Here is a 19510-nt window from a genome sequence, read left to right as displayed (position 1 = left end):
GCCCTGAGCAGGAGGGCGAACCTGAAACCAGAATCACTGAACAAGACCCAGACACCCCTGTCTCGATGTTTCAGCTCTAAGGCCCACACAGCTCTGACTCAGACAGAGTTGAGGAAACCAAAGTAGAGGATAGGAGCTAAAATCGGCCAAGCCGTCAGATCTAACCACAAAGGAAGAACTGCAAATGGCTCCGATGATCTCAGAACTTTATGGTCCAAGGGAGGAAACCAACTTAAAGGATCCAGTACTTTGGGCTGATGATGGGATTAGTCTTAAATGCATCTGTGTCTGTAGAAAGGACCGCATAAGCTGCTCCACATCTGCAGGTCTTAAACTCCTGACAGACCAGGACAACCCAGCTAACAAAGCCACTGACGGAGGCTCACCTACCAGACAACGGCTCTGATGACCAGATCTGAACTGCAGAAGCTCAGATCTAGGGCAGAGAAGGGGATGACTCTGGTGAGGACTCTCACGGAGTAGAAGGGGAGAAGGGAGGAAACATCCTACCCAATGGAGTTCCTTTGGACAAGAAGGAGCTAGGAATTCTAAGAGAAGGCGATGAAGCCTTACCCGCAATCGATGCTGAAGGAGGTTCGGTCCAAGGTGTCAAAGCCAACAACAGAGCTGAATTTAATGGGGAAGCCAAGGGACTTGGGACCTTATGGCTATGGTGGACCAGAATAAGAGGAGGCCAATCATTTTTTGGCTCCCCCTTGGAAGGTTCAGAATCCTTCAAGCCCTGCTTGTGACCAAGATCACTCTTCTCCCCTATGCTAGAACAAGCACAGGAGTTGCCAGCCTGCAACAATCCTTTCAGGACCAACTTGGTCCTTCTTTCACTGACAGTATGAGTGCTGACGCCCTCACAACAAGCACAAGGTGATTTGAGATGGGCAGCCCCCAGACAGTATACACACCTGGCATGAGTATCCTGCAACTGGAGCTTGTGACCAAAAGCTACACACCTTTCCAAAACCCTTCTCCATACCTCAAAACCTACCAAAGTACCACTAAAGTCTAACAATGAAAACTCTTAACACCTACACATAGCAAACACTAACCGTTCTTCTAGGTGGGAAAATCCGACTAACAATACAACACCTAACTTTAAACCTACACTAACCTACAAAAACAAAAAAGGCAAAACCACAAACCGCAAGACACAAGAAAACAAAGGTAGATGAAAAACAGGCTAAAGGGGTAGGCATGATGGTTATCTCACAAATACAAGGTATAGGGCTTGATTCTGTCCTCTGGTTGTTGGCTAGGCTTGTAATAATCTGCAGCTTGATAGCCTGGTATTTACTTATGAACGTTATAAATCACACTGAAAAATATCAGAAAAAGGATACACTCTGGTGGAGCAATTGACCAAACTGCTGTCCAGGAATGGCAGCAAACAAGATCTGAGGTAATCTTCATGGAGTGAGGGATTATGGGTAGAGGAGGTGGAGCTTGACAGGCTGAAGTCTTTGGAATCCAGCCGTCTCCAACCCTAGTCAGATCCAACAACCCACACATTGAATCCAGGTGGAAAAGACATTAGATCATCTTTTAATTTCATAACTGTAGTTCACCACCTGCAGAGATCTTACAGCCCAGGAAAATAAAATCTGCCACTGCCTGCTTCTTCCCAATCTGTGTAAGGCTAGGCACATGATCTTTTATATAGATATTCTTTTTTTTAATATTAAGCAGCAAGCCAGCTTTTTGCATTTTTTTACTTTTACCTTCATCACCAGGCTCTTCAATTTCTCTCTTTCAGTTGTTGCATATCTGAGGTTAATATATCTCACAGCAGTTCTTATTCCTGCATCTGGATTCATCTAATCTAGCATGTTGCTTTATATATTTGGTATATAAATTAAATGAGTAAGGCAGCGATATACAGCTCTTTTGCACTTCTCTGTAAATCAAATCTTAAACTAAGGAGTCATGCCAAATTTTCCTCTGTCACTTCTCATTCTGCATGTAAATTACACATGAAGCAAATAAGGTGACCTCAACACTCTCATTTCTCTAAGACCTTGCCACAGATTGCTGCAGTCCACATAGTTAAAGGCTTTAGAGCAGTCAATAAAGCAAACAGTTTTTCTTGGACTCCCTTGCTTTTTCTATTACTCAGCGGATGCTAGCAATCTGACTTCTGGTGCCTCTATGCCTTCTAAAATCGTCCTATACACTTGGAATTTTCAGTCAATATATTGCTGGAATTTAGCTTGCAGGATCTTAAGCATTATCTTACTAGCATGTGAAGAAAGGGCAACTGTTTGATCACTACAGCAATCTTTTGAACTGTTCTGTTTTTGAAACTGGAAAATATATTTACCTTTTCCAACCCAAGCCAATGGCCACTGCTGTGTTTTCCTAATATACTTGTAAATTCTAAGCAAAACTGTAACAGCATCAGTTTCAACGTTTTAAAAAATTTGACTAGAAATCCTTCATTTCATGTAGCATTTACAGTAGTAATGGATCGATGTCACCCTACTGGAGTAATGTCAGCCTAGTCCAACATAGTTTCACTAAGAAAATCCTGTGGGCATAACCAACCAAAGACATGCTGAAATGGCACTGAAGGATGAGGCCATCAGATCTGACTGTGCACAGTACACAAATGGAGAAGAGCAGAGGGCAAGTAATCTCAGACATTATGATGTAGGTGGATTAACACGGAGAGGACATCCGTCAGCTGAGGTAATTAGAGACAAAGGAAAACTCACATCAGTTAAACTTGGAATGTTAGAAATGTGAATCAAGGCAAACATGATGTGGTTAAACATATACCAACAAGAATAAACATAATTTATTGGTCATTAACAAATGAAGATGAGTTAGAATGGGGTTATTTAACACCAGATCATCAGATTTACTATTTTGGACAAAAAACCTGCATGAGGAAAGGAGAAGTCTCTATAGTCAACAAAGGGGTGGCCAAAATCAATGCTTGGGTACTCCAGAATTTGAAAGAATGAACTCAAGACTCCAAGGTAATCCTTTCAACACGTTTTTGCTTCAGGTGCAGATGACAAAGAGGAAGAAGTTATTTATTTATTTATTTTACAAATGGCAGGCTTCCTTAGACAAGATTAATGGGGAAAATACTGCCGTGGCATTATGACCTTCTTAGCCTGTTTCTAACAGTTCACTGTTGAGGGGGTAACAATAACTAATACCCCGCAGTGTCCCACCCCTACAGCTTATTCATCTTCGGTTATAATAAGTGATCTTCTGGACCTGCTATCAGCTTACAAAATGGAAAGTCCTTGTTGTTATGCTCTTTCTTTTCTTGCTAAACAACCTTTTCACTTTCCAAACACTAACTCATCAATAAGTAACAACTGCATACTTCAGATGTCTAATTTCCTTCAACTTCTGCATGTCTGCTAAATTACAAACACTGTAACCAATTTGATTTTTTTTTTTTTGCATTTTATAATCAGGCATGCTATACCTTCAGCTTTGACAGCCTAAACCTTGTAAGCAGCATCCAGTGAGAATTCTGTTTTATACCCTGTAACCACAGATAACTGTGCACGGTTTAACAATATTATCCTTTTTTACCTTGGTCAATGTGCTTACTTTTGCTCTGTTAGGTTCTCCTATTACAACGATTCCTGGCTTCTTTACTCTAACTACCACGATACAAGTGACTTTTACTTGTACAGTTAAATGATGTCCACATTTCATTTATGTGCTTTTACACTTTCTTCCCAAAATTTCTCAAACTATTCCCTATTAAGGCTTTTCTGTCACCAGTTTCTCTCCTCCGTTTTTCACATTTAGCTGAACAGTTCAGCAGTGGTTACTGCTGCTTGTATCCCAATATGATCAGTCTCCCCTTTTCTGTGGCAATGTTGCTGAAATGAAAGAAAGTATACCCCGTGAAAAGGTAAGTTGTCAAAAGTAACAAGCAACAAAGTATCACCCTGATGTATCAGAATTCAATTGTGGTGACAGTTTCTCCATCCCTGTTTGAAAGATGCGTGTGAGCTTTCAGCATCTGCAAACCTGAATCTCTGAAAATGACATTGGTGCAGACTTGAAAATCTTGGGTAGCTAGCAGCTATGGAACAACAATGACTGAGCTGGCAAGGGGCCAAAGGAATAGGGGGTTATTACGGGGATTCTGCACAAACCATAGGTTAGACTCCATCAGCTTCAACTTTACAATTTGTTAGTTTAAGCTAAACAAATAATAAATAATAAAGACCTTGAAAGCAGTGGTTTGCCAGCAAAAACAACTTTTGAAAGGCAAATACTTTTCCAAAAAACAGGAACCCAGTGCATCTGAAGGTAGAAGAAAGGGACTGCAGACACTGATAATCCCTCCCCCAAACCCAGCATTAATGATGCTAAAATAAACTGTTGCCCCAAGTGCCTCTCATGGAACGTGACCACTTACTACTGACGTTCTGAAAGCAGAGGTGAGAATGAAGCTTTGTGAACCACAAATAATGACATACACTTATGCCTTACTGCCCACATTCCACACCACCTGAGTACATGATTCATTCATGAGGCAATGCACTTCAGATGTAACAAGTTAAACAGTGCTGCTGTGCTCTTCAATAATTCTGACCTCCTTGCAAAGATGATACTTTCCCTCTTGTATTCCTCAGCCCAGTTTAAGCAACAAAAATCCCATGGTGTTCAATGGTAACCTTAGAACATATGAACTGGCAAATGGTGGTCACCAGGACACACACAGCCAACCTTGACTGATGAGCAGCAGCTTTCTGGGGTGAATCGTTTTAAGAATTTCCTTGTTCTGAATCGAGATGATAACATTACTAGCTGCTGTTGCTGATGTCGCTAAGAGTATCCAGATGCTGACAGTCTCACATCCAACTTCTCCCCAATAATTTTGTTGCTGAAATGAAACAAGGAGTACCTACACTTACAGTGGGCCAACAGACTTATGATTGCCATGGCTTATAAATGAAAAACAGAGCAAGGCAGATGCTTTAGTCAGCCTTAAAAGAACATTTGTTAAAGGCACAAAAACAAAATGGACAGTAGTAATATGAATCTGTTGTTCTAGAACTCTCCTTGAAAGCTTACTGTTTAGATAAGTTCTCACATATTCTGTCTTAATTTCTCAAGGACTTTATGCATTATTCTACAAAATGGGAGGAATTATTTCCAAAGAACTAGAATATGCCAAATAGGCAGATGAACCTCCTTAAAGCTGAAGACAGTATTCCTAAAATAACCGATGACAGACAGACACTAGCAAGCGCTCTTTAATGCCATCATAAGTGAAATAATCCTGGACAAAGTTCTGGGACCCTCACAAGCATAAGAAGTTCTGCATCACCTGACTAAAACCTACACAGAGCTACAAGCATTGTTTACATCATAACACTCTGTGCATAGACCTAGAAGCTTTGCCTGGCTCATAACATTCTATAAGGCATGCACTGAATTCCACCAGACAGCAACAGTGCCTGTCAGGAACTGCTTACCATGGCCTTAAAATGCACTACTTAAAACAGAATTAACAAAGAACTAAACATTATCAAATATATTCAAATGGCACTACATTAATAATAAAGAGGAATGCAACAACACCAGAAAGAAAAGCTTCACATCAACTCTGAAAGTACTTAAATAATTTCACAATTAGACTTCCTTTCCCTATGTTTATCAACACAAAGGGTTCAGTGTAACATTTTTTCAGCAGGTGACATGATGACCTCTTAAACTAAACTTGTCTGCTGAGCAGGAACTCATACTGGACTCTTTAGACATGTCCCTTTACAGCTGAAGTCCAGAAAAAATAACAAATGCAGTCATACAGTGCGATTTATGAATTTTAAATGAGAGTTCAAGTCAGTAGAAAAAGTTTATCACCTTAACAATGCACATTCTTAGAAGAAATTTAACAGACAGTTGTCAAGATTACAGAGCACCTTTTACTGATTTGTAAAAAAATAACAGAGCAGTACGAGTCAGCTCAGGTTTAAACAGTCCATTAAATCTAAAAAAGTTAGTTAAAGAAAACCCTTAATTCATGCAATACATTTAGGAAGGAAACACCTGAGTAGTACGTCATTAACTTAAATTCTTTACACATTTACAAAGCTCGTTAGCTCTCTGGATACAAAATACCCAACAACTCGCTATGTCCAATTTTTAACTTCTAGAAAGAGGAATGAATGAATATGAACTGCATCCAATTTGCTTTAGTTAACTTGTACTTTGCATTACTGTTTTACTTCACGGATTAATGCAATGTGCTCCCTAAGTCAAGTTTTCCGTTGTGTACACACATTACTCTGCTAATGTTTCAGGCTTTTGTGTCGTCTCGACATTATATGGGGCAACCAAGACATGCCATACCTCTCGATAAACACAAGCCCTTTATAAATAACAATGTCTCACATTTTTTAATATATATTTGAAAAAAGGCAATGTATAGCTTTTATAATGGGCTGCATGTTCCATTATTTGCAAGTCCAGTTCTTTCCAGAAGTCAGTTGCCACCAGAGAGAGAAAACATGCACTTAGAGGGGTGTTTGGCAGTAGCATCTGATAAGGCGTCTTCTTGACTCAATGCATTACTATCCAAAAATAACATAAATGTACAAATGGGAGTATCGCTGTCCCAAACTATTGTACTATTCTAACAATCCATGTTTACACAAGGGCAAACTTCTATCCTAGTTATATCACCTTTGAATACAATGGTAATAAATTATTTGTATCAGGGTTTTAGGCAACACCACACAATGACAACTAGTTAATCTAACATTTACTTATTTATTTTATATTTTTTTATACTTAATTAATTTGTTAACTATGCATGATATCGAATGCATTTATGAGTAACTACTCTACATAATATTATCTTTAATATTAACTATAAGTTGTATCTAAATTGCATAATGCATCTTGGAGTTTTTCTCCCCGGGTCTCCACTGAAAGTGGGTCAATTCGGCCCAGTGGACTTCCCCGGAAATCAAACTGCAAATAAAATAAATTTTACTGGGAAAGTCCGACTGGACACAGGTCCATTTTCAGTGCAGGCCCGGGGAGAAAAGCTCCTGAAAAGTACATAAAGAATAGGCAGGATATATAAAAAAATTAGAACAGACATGATATAATACATCAATCTGGCATACAGAGAAAAAATTGACATGGATTATTAACATTATGTTATAATGCAATAAAAGCCTTTGGTTAACAGTGAAGATAGCTGAAAAGTATGTGTTTATCCTGGGAGTCACATGAGCATAGCTAGGTATTTATATAGTGTGTTTTGAGGAGTTTTTTAAATTTTGGGGTAGACCTGATAGACATCAGGTGGTTAGGTAGTGTATTCCAGGCTTTGGCGATAGAGTAGCTAAAGAGAGATTTCCCTGCATCATTGTTATGTTTGGTGATATGTAGGCGGTTTTGGTTGCCAGATCTTAATGTTCTCATTGTAAAATGAAGGATAGTTAGGTTATGGAGTGCTGGAATTTTAGTTGAGCAGAAATATAGTTTGTGAGCTAGTGTCAATTGATTGAGTTTCAGTAGCCGAGATAGCTCAATCCAGTTTAGTTTTTTGAGAGCTACACAGTGATGGGTCCTAAATGGGGTTCCAGTAGCGAATCTATCAATCTTGTTATAACAAGCTTCTAGTTTTTGTAGGTCAGTTTTACAGAGGTTGGTTAGAACTGGGGATGTGTAGAGGAGGTTAGACAATAGATGTGTCCTGGCTATAGTGGTTTTGGTGTGATAACCCATAGTGGTGGTGCTGCAGTAGCGTTGTTGCCTCACAGTAAGACGTTGTCCAGTTCGATTCTCAGCTAGAGCGTCTTCGGCGTGGAGACATGTGTGAATGGGCGTACCTTCGTTGAAGGTTGTGTGTCAGGGCTGGTAACTCGGCATGTAAAAATCAACTACCAATCATTAGCAGACCGGAGTTCCGCTGTGGCGACCCCTAACCGGGAAAAGCCAAAAGACTCAACAAAAAAGTGAGAAATTGCTTATTCTGGTAAAGGAGACCCCATTTTTTGTGAACCTTTTTGATTGTTTGGGCTATATGAATGTCAGACCTCATGTTGTTACCTACTTCTACTCCTAATAGATTAGTATGGGGGTGGGAGTGATAGTTGTTTTGTTTTTGGACATGATGGCAAAGTTAGCACTTGTGAGAGGGAATGTACAGGGGCTAAAAAGAAGTTTTGTTTTATTTGGATTTAGGGAAAGGCGGATGTTAGTGAGAGAGGTTTCAGCTAATGAGAAGCAGTTTTGGGTTGTGGAGTGAAGGTCTTCCAGTGTATGGGTTGAACGTATGAGGGTGGTGTCATCAGCGTACTATACTACTGTATGGCGGATGAGAGCTGGTTGGTAAATAGAGAGAAGAGTAGTGGACCCAGTATGGAGCCTTGAGGGACCTCTAAGGATACTGGTAGGAGTGAGGATAGTTGGATTTGCCATTTTACTGCTTGCTGAAGTTCAGATAAGTAGCTACTGAACCATGAGAGTGAAGGGGTGGAGATGTTCATGGTGGTTACTGTATTAAGGCGCTTATTATGGTTAACCATATCGAAAGTTTTGGACAGGTCTAAGAAGATGGCAGAAACTAATGGTCCATTGTTTTTGTGGTGGTTGACTGTGTTGCAGAAGGACAGTAGTGCTGTGGTGCTACTGTGGAAGGGTCTAAAGCCCTGTTGATGTTTAGTTAGTAAATTGCTTTTCAGAACGTAGTCCATTAGTTGAAAGGGAATGACTCTTTCTAATATTTTAGATAATGGTGACAGAATAGCAACTGGTCGATAGTTGTTGAATTCCATGGAGTTGCCACCCTTGTGTAGTGGAATAATGTGGGAGATCTTCCATATAGTAGGAACTTTACACTCTTACATTGAGCTATTAATTAGGATAGAAACAGGATAGGCTATAGCTTCTGCAGCTAGCTGTAGGAATTCAGCTGGTAAATTATCTGCAGCTAAGGTAGTAGGCTTAAGCTTATGGAGCATTTTAAAATTGATTTGGTTGACACTGGGTGGAAGGTAAATTGGGGTGTAGGTTCTAACATGTCATGATTATTTTAAAACCGTCCAAACTAATGCACAAGGATGCAAAAGTTTAACTAAAATTATTCTAGAAAGCAAGGAGCCAAGGCAAAGTTAAAACGACACCCCTTAAAATAACTTCTACGCAAGCAATAATGCGCAGCAGAGTTTGTGTCATTGTGGAAATAACAGCTACCCAGGGGTGTTCTGAGGCCCGATACCACATCTGGAAGGCCTCTACATACCTGGAAGGGCATTATTTCCACAATAACACACACCCTGGAGGGCATTATTGCACTTACAGAATGGTCTGTTTGTAAAATTGTTGTTACATATTTTTTTTATTACCACTATAATTTTTATTTATTTATTTTTGATGAAAAACACTTCCACCTCCTAATGTTTCAAAGTTGCTGTAGTATATGCAAATGGTGTTAGAGAAAGCATTTTACATCCACAATATATAATTTATTTAATCTAGATATTTACTTTATTTTTTGGTCCCTTATTCCTAAAATGTGTGGTTTGTTGCCAGTCACTGGAGCTAGAAGTCACTAAATAAATACATACATTTGACTTTCAGACTTTATTTCCTTCAGAAAATTCATGTTAACACAAATCCTATTACCTAATCCACTTTCTAATTTTGTAAGAACAATATTTAACATTTGTTCCTATTTTGGAGCCTTTGTTCCCCTTTTGTTTCAGGCTTTATCCAGATTTCTTGAGCTAAAAGTTTGAGAAGTATGCAAACCTCTTTACTGCTGCTGCCACTGGTCCATCGATATCTCTCTCTCTCTCTCTCTCTCTCATACACACAAACACTTGCACTTCAGAAAATGCATGCTAATCCAAATTCTGTTATTCAAACAACTTTGTGGTTTTTATAACAGCAATATTTAAAATATCTTCCTATTTTGAGCCTTTGTTCCCATTTATTTTAGGGTTTATCCAAACATCTTGAGGTCAAGAGGTAAGCAAGCCTCTTAACAACTGCTGTTACCAGTGCTCAATCTCTTTCACTTTTCACTCTCTCTCTCTCAAACACACCTTGCTTTCATGCACTCAAGCACGCATACGCCACACACACACACACACACACACACACACACACACACACACACACACACACACAGACATAAACACACACACACACACACACACACACACACACACACACACACACACACACACACACACACACACACACACACACACACACACACACACACACACACACACACACACTTCTTTTATGTTTCAATTAGTTTTTGCACTCAATAAACAGCAAAAACGCTGTTTAACAAGCGTAAAATAACAGCTCAATCGATCTTGCTGTCATTCACATGCATGCATAGACACTCACAAACAAACCCACACTTTAAAAAAAAATTTTTTTGTATATTTTACACTTGCTAAACAGCAAAAGTGCTGCTTAGCAAGCATAGAATAATGGTGGCCATTAGGTTATTTTCAGACCAAGCCCCACAGCAGCTTGATAAGATGCCGTGAAAAGCTTGACTCGTTTTTCAGCAGGCATTACCTATAGGTTAATGCCGTGCTGGAGAACATTCGTTCTCCAATCAGTATGCGAGCTACTGGTCGCCCATTCTCTAAGGCACAATAATTTGTGGGGCACAGATTGGTTGTATGTCTAGGCTTACAAAAGCCCCAGTGATTGTTAGCCTAGTATATACATATGAACCTATGAGAAAAAAGGCATTCAGAGATGTACATTTAGTTCTTAATAGATATGTTATGATAACAACAAAGTACTAATTTTCAGCTCTGTCCCTGGCTTGTGTTGATCATACAATTAAACTTAAAACAGCACATTCTGTTACTTTTTTCATTATTACAGTATTTTTCTGTGTGATCAATATCCTAGTCTTCATTCTTTTGTTATAGCCAGAGGGATTAGTCTCACTTCTTGACACAATATTTATTTATTTATTTATTTACATTTGTTTACTGGGTATTACCCAACTGGTCCAAGGACCTGTTTTCAGCTGAGACCCAGGAAGAAAAGCTGCAACACAAATATTAGACAATAACATAGCAAGTAACATACATGATAGTGGAAAAAAACTTTTCAATGAGCATAGAAAATATACATTTATCAATCAGCGTATAAAATATATGAAGATAAGCAGATTACATACATGATTAGAAAAATACAATACATGCCTTTTTTTGCTTTTTTTAAGAAGTACAGGTAAGATATCACATGAGAATTAGAGCAACAGTGGTGAAGTGTAAGAATGGGACATATGTGATGTTACTATGAGGGTCAGTTCGGTTAGAGGGGTTATCCTGGGTGAGTGCAACAGCACAGCCAGTGATTAGTAAGATGCTCTTTTAGGAGTAATTTGAATGTGCGATTGTCGGGGTAATTAAGTATTTGCTCTTGAAGCAGGTTCCAGGATTTGGCTATTTTATTTGAATATAGACTATCACCATAGTAGTTTTTGGACTTTTTTTACTTTTAGGAGTAGTTTTCTGATTACCTTAGGAACCAGGGGCTAGTATTAGGTTCAACTAAATTGGAGAAAGCAGGGCAGTGATCAGGTTTGTAGATGACATTATGTGCTGTAGTGAGCAGGGCAGTGATCAGGTTTGTAGATGATATTATGTGCTGTGGTGAGCAGGGCAGTGATCAGGTTTGTAGATGATGTTATATGCTGTGGTGAGTAGGGCAGTGATCAGGTTTGTAGATGATAGTATGTGCTGTGGTGAGCAGGGCAGTGATCAGGTTTGTAGATGATAGTATGTGCTGTGGTGAGCAGGGCAGTGATCAGGTTTGTAGATGATAGTATGTGCTGTGGTGAGCAGGGCAGTGATCAGGTTTGTAGATGATATTATGTGCTGTGGTGAGCAGGGCAGTGATCAGGTTTGTAGATGATATTATGTGCTGTGGTGAGCAGGGCAGTGATCAGGTTTGTAGATGATATTATGTGCTGTGGTGAGCAGGGCAGTGATCAGGTTTGTAGATGATATTATGTGCTGTGGTGAGCAGGGTAGTGATCAGGTTTGTAGATGACATTATGTGCTGTAGTGAGCAGGGCAGTGATCAGGTTTGTAGATGATATTATGTGCTGTGGCAAGCAGGGCAGTGATCAGGTTTGTAGATGATATTATGTGCTGTGGTAAGCAGGGCAGTGATCAGGTTTGTAGATGATATTATGTGCTGTGGTGAGCAGGGTAGTGATCGGGTTTGTAGATGACATTATGTGCTGTAGTGAGCAGGGCAGTGATCAGGTTTGTAGATGATATTATGTGCTGTGGTGAGCAGGGCAGTGATCAGGTTTGTAGATGATATTATGTGCTGTGGTGAGCAGGGCAGTGATCAGGTTTGTAGATGATATTATGTGCTGTGGTGAGCAGGGTAGTGATCAGGTTTGTGGATGATATTATGTGCAATGGTGAGTTGGTTGAGAGTTAGAAGGTTGGGAAGTTCAAGCCAGTTCAGTTGGCAAAGTGCAGTACAACTGTGGGATTTGTGGGGCTGGTTAATGGTAAACTTGGTTATTTTGTTATAGCAGCTCTCAAGGTTGCTTCAGTCAGTCTTACACAGATTGGTGAAGCTTTGTGAGCAATAAAGGAGGGTGGAAAGCAGGTGGGATCTGGCTGTAGAAAGTACAGCATAGCTAAGAAAGGTTTGGCTCTATAGAGTGAGCCAGGTTTACTTTTTTAATTGTGATTGCTATATATTTGTTGAATTTTAGGCATTCATCTATTGTTACCTCAAGGAGTTTAGTTTGACTGACATGTTCGATTCTTGTACCATTGGAAGAGTAGATGGAGAGAAATGTTTGGTTATTCTTAGTTCTGTTACTGCAGAAGACCATAAGCTTAATTTTATTGGGGTTGAGAGTGAGTTGATGGTTGGATAGGTATTTTTCTATTTCGTGGAGAGATTCTTGTGTTTTTGCTTGTAGTTCTTGGAGTGATGGGGGAGAGCAGATGAGAGAGGCATCACTGACATACTGAACACTAGTGGATAATTGAGTGGAGGAACTAAGCTCATTAGTAAATATGACAAATAGCAGGGGTCCGAGAATAGAGCCTTGGGGTACTCCCACAGAGATGGGAAGTGGGGACAGTGTGTTGTCCCATCTAGTGGACTGCTGTATGTTGGAAAGAGAGCTGTGAAACCAAGTAAGGGATGTTACACTGAGGTTGTAAGCTGCCAGTCTGTTGAGTATTATTTGACGGGATACTGTATCAAATGCTTTGGACATATCAAGGAAAACCGATGTGACAAGTTGACCGTCATTTCTGAGGTGGTGTACAGCATTAGTGAAGCTAATGAGTGTAGTAGTGGTACTATGATTTGGTCTGAAACCATGCTGCGAGTTGGATAAGAGTTTGTTGCTAAGGAGATGGTCAAGTGATTGCTGATGAATAAATTTTTCTAAGATTTTGGAAAGGGGGAAGAATGGAAGCGTTTGTATCACGGTATCAAAAGATGAAAATAGCGAACGCTATTTCATCGAACCTAAAATATCTAAACCACATAATATCGAACATTCAGAACAGCAAATTTTTTCCTTGGGGAAAAAATGTGCTATTCCGAAACACATACACACAACACAAGCACACCTAAAAAACATCAATACACACACATACACTTATAATCCTACAACTAACCCTAAGGTCCGTCACTATTGCACACTCACCTAACCCGTGCCCTAACCCTAACTCACTTAACCCGCCCCTAAACCTAATTCACCAAACCCGCGCCCTAACCCTAACTCACCTAACTTGTGCCCTAATCCTAACAACCACACAATTGCACACTTACCTGCACCCGACCCGTAAATCTCCACCACAGTGCTCAAAATAGCGAAGCCACAGAACCGGCCAACCAAATTATTTCCCTAGGAAAGAATTTGGTGTTCTGCAGCTTCGCTATTATTAGCGTTCGATTAAAATGGGTCGATATTAGAACATTCGAAGTTTTAAAACCTCGATGTTCTGATATAGACCCAAATGGAAATTGGGTGAGAGTTTGAGAAGTCTGTAGAGGGGCCACCTTTGTGTAGAGGAATGACGTGAGATATTTTCCAGATGAGAGGTACATATTGTTCAGAGATAGAGTGATTTATTAAGATTGCTATAGGGTAAGAGATGGAGGGGACAGCAAGTTTTAGAAATTCACTGGGGAGCTGATCAGCAGCAAGGGTACAGGGCTTGAGTTTGTTTACAAGCCTTTTTATGTAGTTGATTTGAATGGGTTTGAAAGAGAATGGAGTTAGGTCTGGTTCTGTAGAAGTGGGGATTGAAAGTGGTAGTTTGGTGTTGGGGTTTGTGAGGGAAGTTATGGAGTTGATAAAGTATTAAATTGAGAAGCTATACAATTGGAGGTATTTTTGGTGGGTGGAGCATGGGTAGAGGAGTTTGCCAGGGTTGAAGAAATATTTGATACTTTGTCAAATTTTTTGTGGGTTATTCTTGTGCCTTTGTTGGCATGTTTGGACTTTTTTTGTCATATTTGACTTCTTTTTTGGCTAGGTTTCTCAGCTGTTGGTATGAGAGGAGGTTATCTTTGTTTTTGGATCTTAGGTATTGTGACCAAGCCCTATCTCTCTAAGTGCAAGTTTAGTGCCTTTAGATAGCCAAGGGAGTTGTTTGGTCCTGGCATGGATTTTTCTAGATGGAGCAAGGTTGTCAAGTGTTTGGTGGAATGTTGTATTAAAGTATTGAACAGCAAGGTCTAATTGGAGGGCTTTTAACGGTGACCAGTCACATTGCTGTAACAGTGTGCAGAATATGGTGGGGGAGAAGTTCTTTTGCTGCGGATGCTCTTAAATATGCTGTTATTGATTGTTTGAAGCCATTTCCTAAGTAGAAAGGTGGGGGAGTGGTCACTAAGTGTGTCTGGAAGGCAGCCAGCTTAGTAATTTAGTTTAGTTCTGTTTGTAAGTATCCAATCTAAAATAGATTATTTTTTAGTGTGCTTATTAATATGCGTGGGAGAGTTAATGGTTTGTGAGAAACTGTATTTATTTATTGATATTTGTTTACCAGGAAAGTCCACTGGGCCAGGCTAGCCCATTTTCAGTGGAGGCCTGGGGAGAAAAGCTCCAGAAAATTTATATAGAATATAAAAAGAACAAAACTAGCAAACTAAGCAACTAACTGTAAAGGTTAGTAAAGTTGGAAGGGGTTTTGAAGGAGCAGGAAAGCCGGTCTAGGTTGAGGTCTCCTAGTATTATTGTTTTTTAAATAAAATACGAGGAGGCCCTGGAGAGTAGGTGCTCAATGATGGGGAGATTGTACCCGGGGGTATATAGGTAACAATGATGATTAAAGATTTGTGGGTGTTAATTACCAGGCAAGTGGTTATTTTTTCGCAGCTGGGCATGTCCAGGGGAGGGTTGGTCAGTTGGACAAGTTGGAGGGAGTTTTTAAACATGATTGCTATTCCTCCTCCTTGTATGTTCAGTCTGTCTTGTCTACAAATGCTATAACCTTTGGTTACAATCTGTTCATCCCTGATATGGGGCTTTACTAAGTCTCAGTTATAACAGCTATATCTGGAGAGTAAAAGATGAGGATAGCGTGGACGTCAGTTATTTTGCTAGTGATGCTTCTGCAATTGAAGTTGGTAATTAGGAGGTCGAGTGGCTGCATTTGGAAAGTAGAAGGATTTTTGGCAGGTTGAGCAGGTTATGATTAGGGGAGTTGGTAGCAGGAGAGGGGAGGATTGTGAGCAGGGAGGGATAATTTGTGTGGGGCTTGGGTTAGGATGAATGTCTGCCTGGAGTTTGATGTGACTGAGATAGTGGAGTAGGATGTATTTCATATATGGCAGAAAAGCCAGTAAAAATAATGCATATAAACAGGTGCCTCAAACACAGACAGACATGAATGGGTCAGTTAGTAATGCCTTCTAATTTTATCTCATCTTTTTATTCTAAACATGACTGCATTATTAAACAGCAGCCTAAAACATGGACAAGGAATAGTCAGACCGAGCAATACAGCCAGTACCACAAAGGTCCAGTAACAGTTGCACAATCAAGTTAATGTGAGAACTTATCTTAAAGGAGAAAGAGTGGAAAGTACAGAGATCAGCACAGGAAATAATATATGACTATCTCCACTTCATCTACATTTTCCATGCAATTATGATTCTAAGTAGTACTTTTGCAGATTATTTAGACTGTAAAATAATTGGACACAAAGCTTCCTAATTAGTTGTGGATTAAGAGCTAAATGGCAAAACACAGCAGAGAGCGGGGCTTTATGATATTCACAATAAAATGGACAACGAATATCTTCCCAAGGACAATAAAGCCACAATTTCCAGAATTGTTGGTTTTTGATGTCCAAATTTATATAAACTGCCTGACGCTTAGGGTACAGTACAGCATATTATTTTCCAAACAGCATACGGGGGGGGTTTGAAGACAAAAGGAAAATGCACAATGACGGACGCTGCAACTGAAGTTGTGTATTAAATGTCATACCTGGCAAATAATATATATATATATATATGTATCCATATATAAATATATATATATATATATATATATATATATATATATATATATATATATATATATATATAAGAACACTACTGAATCTCTAACGTTTGAAATCTCGAATTTCAAAAGCTCGAGACCATGTAGCCAAAACCCCACATTACCGAAAGACCAGAAGTGCGAAATTCAGAATCCCGATGTTAAGGGATTTTGAGTTAGCGCTTCTGGTGTTGTAGTTCAGGTAAGTATGTGTGTGTAAGTGTGTTTGTGAGGAGCTTTAGTGTGTGCAAGTGTGTGTTGTGACTGTGGTGTGTGTGTGTGTGAGGGGCTGTAATGTGTGGGTGTGAGTTTGTCTTGTGTGTATGCTTGTGTGATCTCGGAGTTAGAATATTAAAGTGGGGGGGTGAGGGGCACAGCCCCCCACATGGGGGGTGCAGGGGGGGCAAAGCCCCCCTGCTTATCTTTAGTGTAGGGTGGTTTGTTTGGTTATGGGGGGACTGCTGTGTGTATGTTTTTGTGTGTGCTGTATGTATGTAGTACTTTCGTGATTTTGAATTTCGCGGTTTTAATATTTCGGTAATATGGGTTTTTGGGCTTATAGTCTCGGTATTTAGGTCTTCGGGATTGTGTTATTTCAGGATTCAGTAGTGAATCCATATATATATATATATATATATATATATATATATATATATATATATATAAAAGCACAAACACACAAACACACACACACACACACACACACACACACACACACACACACACACACACAGCACAAAGTGTAGGGCAAGAACATCAATACAACAAAAATAATAGAAAACAGAAGCTAAACAGAGTTTAGAAGAACTCTGCCTAACCTGTCAATGGTGGAATATTTTCATATATTTCAGACAGAAAAAAATGAGTACTGATTATAAATGGCAATATATAAAGTACAGTTGTGTACCTACCATAAATGTAGATGTTCGAGTGTATTCACTGTTGCAGTCATTACAATTGGGTTATCCTGCTGGCAGGCTACCCGCAGTCGGCCCGAATTCTAAAGTCTAGGTCCGGCGTCGGTTGCTGTCGCCTCTTCCCTGACGTCAGTGCACCAGGGGTATAGAAGATGCAGCTGACACCATTTTCTTCAGTTTTTCTTGCCCCAGATGTCAAGTGCCCCAAAAATGGTAGGCTAAATTACGCCAATATGCAGGCATGCACAAAAAACAACTTTTCCTTCATCTACAAGCAAATACACCACAAAGAGTAGAAAAGTACAGTTAGGTCCCAGCAAGGAAAAAAGGAGGATGGTGGGAGGGTAACCTGGACTGTGAAACCTTTTATCCCTTTTATCCTTTTAGCCCCCAAAGGGGCTGCCAAAAGATTAGTGCTTGGTGCTGGAAGTGGAAAGTCATTGAGACTGTTTCCTGTATGGCTGTGATTTCTCCTCTCCGCTCTTGGAGGTAGAAACACCCCATTGTTTAGGCCTGCATGAGCCTTGGGGCTGTGATCTGCCTCTGGGGCATCTGTATCTGCCCCTTTGTGGTCTATCTGACACTGGAAAGGACCATTTTTTGTAGGCCAGTTCCTGCTAAATCTGGGAGGCTGTACCTGCAAGAAATCCTTGACTGCATAGATTTAGCTTTGTCCTCCATTTTCTTCAACACCTCTTCTGCTTTAGCACCAAACAAAGTATCATGCTGTAAAGGAGGGTCTAATAGTTTTACTTTAACATGATCGGCAAATTTTGTTCTTTTAACCAAGCATACCTCCTAATGACAGAACCTGTAACAGCGGCCCTGCAGGAGGCCTCAAGAGAATCAAAACCACATTGCAAAGTATGCTTTCCAACTTATTCAGCTGAATGCAATAAATCCTGCATTTCTTTATTGTCTGCACATTCTGCATTTACTGGCATTTTCTGTTTAAGCAAAGACACAAGATATTGCTGATACTTAAGCATATGAAATTGACAATTTAAAGCTCTTACAGCCAAGGTTAGCAGAGGTATAAATCTTTTTGCCCCATCTGCCTAGGGCCCTAGAATCCCTATCAGAGGGGATAGGGTTTTTTGCAGTAGAAGCCGTGACCCCCTTGGGACCCTGAGAGATGGTTTCTGGGTCAGCTGCAGGGTTCTTATATATATGTGAATCAGGAACCCTGTAGTATCTGTCTGGCTTAACAGGGGCTGGTGGTAAAGAGTCTGGAGAAAACTGGACTCTGTAAATACATCAGCTACAATGTCTAAAACAGGTGGGACAGCAAGGGGCCTGTGCTGGGGCAATCAAAGGAAATCTCTGAGCCTTTTCTTGGATTCTGAGTAATCTTGGCTCTCCCAGTGGAAATGCTCCTTCATAGTATGCAGTGTTTCCCCAAAAGAATAATCCTCAGGAGGAGAGGCTGAAGGGATAGATTCTTCAGCATCAGAATCCTCATTGGGAGGAACAGAGTAATCCTGTTCAGAGGAGGAATCAGAGGAAATGGAAACCTGGTCTGAAGATTCATATTCTAACTCTTGCCTAGGCCTCTTTTCAGGAGGGGGATGGGAACCCCCAATCAAAGTGATAAGGTCTTCGGCCATTTTAAGCATCTGTTTTTTAGGCATGGAGGCCTATGCAGGTGAATGCTGTACTTGTTTCTTTGTCTTTAGAACTGCTTTAGGCTTTGTCTCTGTAGCTGAAGTAGGTTTCACATATAACTGTGTAGGCCTGAAAACACCCTCAGAAGCCGATGCCTGCTCAGAAGACAGAGGGTGCCACATAGACATGATAACCACATTTCTCCATGGAGAGGGTGGTGAGCACATTGAACATCTACTGTATGCATTAAAAAAAAATAGTAGGAGAGATCCAGAATATACTGAACAGTCTCTATTTCACATATAAAGCAGATACGTTGTGTGTAGTTTCCCCCGATGTCTGCCTGTGCATCTTTTGCTTATGTGCCCTCTTGTCAAGAATCTTTGCCTCAAATTGCCTGACGTATTTATCTATGGAGTGGGGCATTACTGACAGGAACATGGAAAAG

This window comes from Protopterus annectens, chromosome 2.part2 (assembly GCF_019279795.1).
Source record: "Protopterus annectens isolate FY-2018-M chromosome 2.part2, PAN1.0, whole genome shotgun sequence".
Classification (NCBI taxonomy): Eukaryota; Metazoa; Chordata; order Ceratodontiformes; family Protopteridae; genus Protopterus; species Protopterus annectens.
The sequence above is the reverse complement of the archived record's forward strand: the minus strand, read 5'-3'. Positions refer to the sequence as shown.